Source organism: Tachyglossus aculeatus, chromosome 8, assembly GCF_015852505.1.
Source record: "Tachyglossus aculeatus isolate mTacAcu1 chromosome 8, mTacAcu1.pri, whole genome shotgun sequence".
Taxonomy (NCBI): domain Eukaryota; kingdom Metazoa; phylum Chordata; class Mammalia; order Monotremata; family Tachyglossidae; genus Tachyglossus; species Tachyglossus aculeatus.
The window spans coordinates 31,071,849-31,080,763 of NC_052073.1; the positions used below are offsets into that span (position 1 = coordinate 31,071,849).

The 8,915-nt window shown below is 43.9% G+C and overlaps 1 long non-coding RNA gene across 1 annotated transcript in view; it reads right to left on the reverse strand.

Moving 5' to 3' along the window:
• LOC119931721 overlaps positions 1-8,915 on the reverse strand; it is a 56,433-nt gene that overhangs the window by 17,102 nt on the left and 30,416 nt on the right. The gene's annotated exons all lie outside the window — the stretch shown is intronic.

Genomic DNA, 8,915 nt, shown 5'->3' on the forward strand with positions numbered 1-8,915 from the left:
CCCTGCCCACAGCGGGCTTAAATGCATTACGGTCCTCCTTTAATTTCCCCAAAATAAAGTACTGGCATTCCCAAATGATACGACAGTGAGCTTCACTGAAAAAAGTGTTTTTTTGTATTTTACTTGAATTTAACCAGAGCTGCTGTTCATTCATTCATTCATTCATTCAATCGTATTTATTGAGCGCTTACTGTGTGCAGAGCACTGTACTAAGCGCTTGGGAAGTACAAGTCGGCAACACATAGAGACGGTCCCTACCCAACAGCGGGCTCACAGTCTAGGAGGGGGAGACAGACAACAAAGCCAAACGCATTAATACATAGAATAAATATGTACAAATAGAGTAATAAATACGTACACACGTATATACAGTTGTTGAGTTGTTGTTATGTGATTTTTCCATCAGACTGTATTCAGGTTTCCTACATTTTAATATGGTTTATATGGCAGTGAACATACCTACTCTCCTATGTATTAGCGTCTTAACGTGGCAGGAGAGTTGCTTAGAGCTCTGCCACTGAGAGACATATTCTCACCAGGGTTTGAGAGACGTTGTCTCACCAGGGTTATTCATAATGGAAAGGGCTAGGTCGAAGCATCAAAGTCGACTCCCCTGTGCTGGGCAGCATCAGCGTGGGAAGTAATAATAATAATAATAATAATAATAATAATAATAATAATAATAATAATAATAATAATAATAATAATAATAATAATAATAATAATAACAATAATAATAATAATAGCTATAGGTATAACTTTATTAAGTTATAAGTTAAGTTATTAATTATTTATTAAGTTAATTATAATTATCAATTATAACTTAGTTTATTAAGTTAAGTTATTATTATCATGGCATTATCGTGGTATTAATTATTAATAATATTAATAATATTATATTATATATTAGTTATAATGCATAATATTATTATACATTATAATTATACATTATACATTATTATTATACATTATATAGTCGACTATATAATAATATTATCAAGTAATGTAAAATAATATATTAATAATATATAATAATAATATTATAAAGCTATATAAAATAATAATATATTATATATAATGTAATGTAAAATAATATATTAATAATATATAATAATAATATTATAAAGCTATATAAAATAATAATATATTATATATAATGTAATGTAAAATAATATATTAATAATATATAATAATAATATTATAAAGTTATATAAAATAATAATATATTATATATAATGTAATGTAAAATAATATCTTAATAATATATAATAATATTATAAAGTTATATAAAATAATAATATATTATGTATATGATGTAATGTAAAATAATATGTTGATAATATATAATAATAATATTATAAAGCTATATAAAATAATAATATATTATATATATAATGCAATGTGAAATAATATATTAATAATATATAATAATAATATAAAGTTATATAAAATAATAATGTATTATATATAATGTAATGTAAAATAACATATTAATAATATACAATAATAATATTATAAAGTTATATAAAATAATAATATATTATGTATTGTATTATAATAATATATTATTATTTTATATAATATTATATATAATATATTATTATTTTATAGAATATATTATATAATATTATAATAAAATTATTAACATTATGGTATGGTATTATACCATTATTGTGGTATAATAATTATTATAATTATGATATTATTATTATTATTATGGTATTTGTTGAGCACTTACTATGTGCCAAGCACTGTTCTAAGGTAATCAGGTTGTCCCAGGTGGGGCTCATAGTCTTAATCCCCGTTGAGGTAACTGAGGCACGGAGAAATTAAATGGCTTGCCCAAGGTCCTCAGGCAGACAAGTGGCAGTGGCAGGATCAGAACCCACATCCTCTGTCCGACTCCCAAGCCCACGGTCTTTCCACTAAGACACGTCAAAGGCTCTTGACTCAAAGGCAAGAGTTAAGTGCTCTGCACACAGTAAGCGCTCAATAAATACGACTGAATGAATGAATGAAAGTGAGCAAAATGTTCATTCATTCATTCAATCGCATTTATTGAGCGCTTACTGTGTGCAGAGCACTGGACTAAGCGCTGGGGAAGTACAAGTCGGCAACATAAATGTTGATCAAAAGACTTAAGTTTTTACTGTGCGACGGGGGGCAATGATAAACCACCTTCTGTATTTTTTTACCGAGAAAACTGTACGGATATACGCAGCCGAACTGCTTAAAATTCCCATCAAACCGCCAGGCCCCCAAACCCGACTGTTCCGTTAGCCAAGCTTTTATCCCAACGAATTTTGGTTCCGATTCATTTGGCGAATCTTTTAATGAACTTTTCCATTTGAATGAAACCCCAAGTTGAGCAGGCGTTTCAAGAAAATAAATCTCCCGTCTACCTCCTCTCCAAGGCCCCGGCCCTGAGCCCTTCGGGGTGGTCGTCACCCCAGTCTCTGCCTGGTTGACTGCCATTACACCCCTTTCTGACCCCCAAAACCCCATCATCCCTGCCACCTCCTCTTAAGCGCTTAGTACAGTGCTCTGCACACAGTAAGCGCTCAATAAATACGATTGATTGATTGATTGATTAACGCCACGGGCCCAGATCCTCCGACCTATCTCTCCGCATGCCTTTCAGCGTGGCCTTGCTCGTGAACCGAACTCTCGTGTGTCGGATGGGACTCTCAAGTGGCCTGAGAGTCGAACCTGTGATAATAAACGGTAACAGCGATGGTATTTGTTAAGCTCTTACCATGTGCCAAGCACTGTTCTATTATTATTATTATTATTATTATTATTATTATTATTATTATTATTATTATTATTATTATTATTATCAATTCATTCATTCATTAAAGACTGTGAGCCCCATGTGGGACAACCTGATTTCCTTGTATCCCCTCTCATCATCATCAATCGTATGTATTGAGCGCTTACTGTGTGCAGTGCACTGTACTAAGCGCTTGGGAAGTACAAGCTGGCAACATATAGAGATGGTCCCTACCCAATGACGGGCTCATTTGTTAAGCGCTTACTATGTGCCAAGCACTATTCTTAGCGCTAGGTGGGGGGATGCAAGGTAATCAGGTTGTCCCACATGGGGCTCCCAGTCTTCATCCCCATTTTACAGATGAGGGAACTGAGGCCCAGAGAAGTGAAGTGACTTGCCCAAAGTCACACGGCAGACAAGTGGCGGAACCGGGATTAGAACCCATGACCTCGGACTCCCAAGCCTGTGCTCTTTCCACTGAGTCACGGGGATCCAGAACTGATCCACATGGGGCTCACAGTCTTCAATGAATGAATAAATTGATAATAATAATAATAATAATAATGATGGTGTTTGTTAAGCGCTTACTATGTGCAAAGCACTGTTCAAAGCACTGGGGGGATACAAGGTGATCAGGTTGTCCCACGGGGGGCTCACAGTTTTAATCCCCATTTTACAGATGAGGTAACAGAGGCACAGAGAAGTTAATCAATCAATCATATTTACTGAGCATTTACTTTGCGCCGAGCACTGTATTAAGCACTTGGGAGAGTATATCTTCATTATTATTATTATTATTATTATTATGATCTTCCCAGCATGGCTCACTGGAAAGAGCATGGGCTTTGGAGTCGGAGTTCACGGGTTCAAATCCCGGCCCTGCCAACTGTCAGCTGTGTGACTTTGGGCCAGTCACTTGACTTCTCTGGGCCTCAGGTCCCTCGTCTGGAAAATGGGGATTAAGACTGTGAGCCCCCCATGGGACAACCTGATCCCCAGTGCTTTGAACAGTGCTTTGCACATAGTAAGCGCTTAATAAATGCCATCATTATTATTATTATTATCATTATTATTATTATTATTCCCGGGCCCAAAAGGCAGCCAAAGTAGCCTCCTCCCTCTGCAAGAAGCCAAGCGGTGGGTTGGGCTATTTATTTATTTTATTCTGTTGGTATGTTTGGTTCTGTTCTCTGTCTCCCCCTTTTAGACTGTGAGCCCACTGTTGGGGAGGGACTTTATGTGTTGCCAATTTGTACTTCCCAAGCGCTTAGTACAGTGCTCTGCACATAGTAAGCGCTCAATAAATACGATTGATTGATTGATTGATTGATTGGGCCTCCAGGCTGAGCAGGGCAAGGGCCAGTGGGCAGCGGCAGGGTGAAGTCGCCTCCTGGGCTCTGCGCTTGAGGTGCCAGCATCGATCCCCCCACCCGCTTGCCCCCAGCACCCTCACCTCCAGAGCAGCTTGGCCCGGGGTGGGGGGATCACTCTGGACGTGTCCTCATCACCGTGGGCGCGTCCTGGGCGGCCCTGGCCGTCGCGGCTACTGAGTCGCCCTTCGGAGGTTGGCCGGAAAGGTCCCCCGCACGTTCCCCCGACGGGAGCCGGGGCCGAGCGAGAGCCGGCCCGGTCCTGGAATCAATCGATCAATCAATCAATCGTATTTATTGAGCGCTTACTATGTGCAGAGCACTGTACTAAGCGCTTGGGAAGTACAAATTGGCAACACATAGAGACAGTCCCTACCCAACAGTGGGCTCACGGTCTAAAAGGGGGAGACAGAGAACAGGACCAAACATACCAACAAGATAAAATAAATAGGATAGAAATGTACAAGTAAAATAAATAAATAGAGTAATAATTACGTACAACCATATATACATATATACAGGTGCTGTGGGGGAAGGGAAGGAGGTAAGATGGGGGGATGGAGAGGGGGACGAGGGGGAGAGGAAGGAAGGGGCTCAGTCTGGGAAGGCCTCCTGGAGGAGGTGAGCTCTCAGCAGGGCCTTGAAGGGAGGAAGAGAGCTAGCTTGGCGGAGGGGCAGAGGGATTGGGGGCATTCCAGGCCCGGGAGAGGACGTGGGCCGGGGGTCGACGGCGGGACAGGCGAGAACGAGGTACGGTGAGGAGATTAGAGGTGGAGGAGCGGAGGGTGCGGGCTGGGCTGGAAAAGGGCAGAAGGGAGGTGAGGTAGGAGGGGGCGAGGGGATGGAGAGCCTTGAAGCCCAGGGTGAGGAGTTTCTGCCTGATGCGCAGATTGATTGGTAGCCACTGGAGATTTTTGAGGAGGGCAGTGATATGCCCAGAGCGTTTCTGGACAAAGATAATGCGGGCAGCAGCATGAAGTATGGATTGAAGTGGAGAGAGACACGAGGATGGGAGATCAGAGAGAAAGAAGGCTGGTGCAGTAGTCCAGACGGGATAGGATGAGAGTCAGAGAGTCAGAGAGTCAGATTTGACTCTGGAAGTCAGAGTCAAATCCAGGAATGGGAAACGGAGCCATTCTGGGGACATCCCGGGACAGACCGATCGCCACCCGGGCCTTTCCTGGGAGCGGCGGTGCCCTGCCCCGTCTCCTTCGGCCAGGCCACGCTAGCGAGGCCGTCTCAGTGAATCACCACCGGGGCCGGGGGCCAAACACCCGGCTTGGTGACTAAGCTAAGCGGTGGAAATGGCAAGTGTGAGGCTCGGCCTGAGCCAGCCAGTTTCTGATGAGTTGAGGGGAGCCCTCCCGCGCTGCTGGGAAAGAAGGACGGCCACCCCAGGGCTGACCTTGACCCGTGGAGCCACCTCCATTTCTCCCAGCGGGCTCCCCCGGGCCCCGGTGGGATGAGTCGGGGGGCCCCAGAGGGCCTGCTCCAGAACCAGATGTGGGGGAACCACGGCACCGCCTCACCCCACCCTCCCGGAGCTCCTTTGAGCCGGTGTGGTAATAATAATAATAATAATAATGATGGCATTTATTAAGCGCTTACTATGTGCAAAGCACTGTTCTAAGCGCTGGGGAGGTTACAGAGTGATCAGGTTGTCCCACAGGGGGCTCACAGTCTTCATCCCCATTTTACAGATGAGGGAACTGAGGCCCAGAGAAGTTAAGTGAACCGTGCCTTGTTCTCGCCTGTCCTGCCATTCCCGCCCCCGGGCCCGGAATGCCCTCCCTCTGCCCATCCGCCAAGCTCGCTCTCTTCCTCCCTTCAAGGCCCTACTGAGAACTCACCTCCTCCAGGAGGCCTTCCCAGACTGAGCCCCTTCCTTCCTCTCTCCCTCGTCCCCCTCTCCATCCCCCTCATCTTACCTCCTTCCCTTCCCCACAGCACCTGTATATATGTATATATGTTTGTACATATTTATTACTCTATTTATTTTACTTGTACATATCTATTCTATTTATTTTATTTTGTTAGTATGTTTGGTTTTGTTCTCTGTCTCCCCCATTTAGACTGTGAGCCCACTGTTGGGTAGGGACTGTCTCTATATGTTGCCAATTTGGACTTCCCAAGTGCTTAGTACAGTGCTCTGCATACAGTAAGCGCTCAATAAATACAATTGGTGATGATGATGATGATTATAAAAAATATGATTGAATGAATGAAGGATTATTAAGATGATGATGGCATTTGTTAAGCGCTTACTGTGTGCAAAGCACTGTTCTAAGCACTGGGGAAGTACAAGTTGGCAACACATAGAGACGGTCCCTACCCAACAGGGGGCTCACAGTCTAGAAGGGGGAGACAGACAACAAAACAAAACATATTAACAAAATAAAATAAATAGAATATGTAATAATAATAATAATGATGATGGCATTTGTTAAGCGCTTACTGTGCAAAGCACTGTTCTAAGCGCTGGGGAAGGATACAAGGTGATCAGGTTGTCCCATGGGGGGCTCCCAGTCTTCATCCCCATTTTCCAGATGAGGGAACGGAGGCCCAGAGAAGTGAAGTGTGTTGCCCAGTCACCCAGCTGATAAGTGGCGGAGCCGGGATTTGAACCCATGACCTCTGACTCCAAAGCCCGGGCTCTTTCCACTGAGCCACGTGGCTTCCATACATTTATTATGTACAAATAAAATAGAGTAATAAATATGTACAAACATATATATTCCGTGTCTTCAAACACAAAAACCGAACGTGCCTCGGGCCAAGTAATCAATCAGTCGTATTTATTGAGTGCCTACGGTGTGCAGAGCACTGTACTAAGCGCTTGGGAAGGCCAAGTTGGCAACATAAGAAGGGAATCTCTTTCCCGGGCAGAAAGACAAAAAAATAAACAGCGATGTAAAGACGAGGAGCGTATTTACCTAGCATGGCAGACTTCATCCTGGCACAACGCGACAAAGGGCAGATTCCCGGCCCTGGAGAACTCAATTAAGAGAAGCAGCGTGGCTAGGTGGAAAGAGCAGATGTCTGCTCTTGCAGTCAGATGTCATGGGTTCAAATCCCAGCTCTGCCAAATTGTCAGCTCTGTAACTTCGGGCAAGTCACTTAACTTCTCTGTGCCTCAGTTATCTGTAAAATAGGGATTAAGACTGTGAGCCCCCTGTGGGACAACCTGATTACCTTGTAACCACCCCAGCGCTTAGAACAGTGCTTTGCACATAGTAAGCGCTTAATAAATGCTATTATTATTATTATTATTAGAGAAGCAGCGTGGCTAGAGAAGCAGCGTGGCTCAGTGGAAAGAGCCCGGGCTTTGGAGTCAGAGGTCATGGGTTCAAATCCCAGCTCCGCCAATTGTCAGCAGTGTGACTTTGGGCAAGTCACTTCACTTCTCTGGGCCTCAGTTCCCTCATCTGTAAAATGGGGGTGAAGACTGTGAGCCCCATGTGGGACAACCTGATCAACTTGTCACCTCCCCGGAGCTTAGAACAGTGCTTAAGGCACATAGTAAGCACTTAATAAATGCCATAATTATGTGACTTTGGGCAAGTCACTTAACTTCTCTGGGCCTCAGTTCCCTCATCTGTAAAATGGGGATGAAGACTGTGAGCCCCATGTGTGACAACCTGATCACCTTGTAACCACCCCAGCGCTTAGAACAGTGCTTTGCACATAGTAAGCACTTAATAAATGCCATCATTATTATGTGACTTTGGACAAGTCACTTCAATCAATCGTATTTATTGAGCGCTTACTGTGTGCAGAGCACTGTACTAAGCGCTTGGGAAGTACAAGTTGGCAACATATAGAGACAGTTCCTACCCAACAGTGGGCTCACTGGGCCTCAGTTCCCTCATCTGTAAAATGGGGATGAAGACTGTGAGCCCCTCGTGGGACAACCTGATCACCTTGTAACCTCCCCGGCGCTTAGAACAGTGCTTAAGGCACATAGTAAGCGCTTAATAAACGCCATCATTATGTGGCTTTGGGCAAGTCACTTCACTTCTCTGGGCCTCAGTTCCCTCATCTGTAAAATGGGGATGAAGACTGCGAGCCCCATGTGGGACAACCTGATCACCTTGTCACTTCCCCGGCGCTTAGAATAGTGCTTTCCACATAGTAAGTGCTTAATAAATGCCATCGGAATGCCCTCCCTCTACCCAGCCGCCAAGCTAGCTCTCTTCCTCCCTTCAAGGCCCTACTGAGAGCTCACCTCCTCCAGGAGGCCTTCCCACACTGAGCCCCTTCCTTCCTCTCCCCCTCGTCCCCCTCTCCATCCCCCTCATCTTACCTCCTTCCCCTCCCCACAGCACCTGTATATATGTTTGTACATATTTATTACTCTATTTATTTATTTATATTACTTGTACCTATCTATTCTATTTATTTTATTTTGTTAGTATGTTTGGTTTTGTTCTCTGTCTCCCCCTTCTAGACTGTGAGCCCGCTGTTGGGGAGGGACCGTCTCTCTATGTTGCCAACTTGGACTTCCCAGGCGCTTAGTCCAGTGCTCTGCACATAGTAAGCGCTCAATAAATACGATTGATGATGATGATGATGCATTCAATCGTATTTATTGAGCGCTTACTGTGTGCAGAGCACTGGACTAAGCGCTTGAGCACTGTACTAAACCCACTGTCGGGTAGGGACCGTCTCTATATGTTGCCAAGCGCTTAGTCCAGTGCTCTGCACACAGTAAGCCCCTTCCTTCCTCTCCCCCTCGTCCCCCTCTCCATCCCCCCATCTTACCTCCCTCCCTT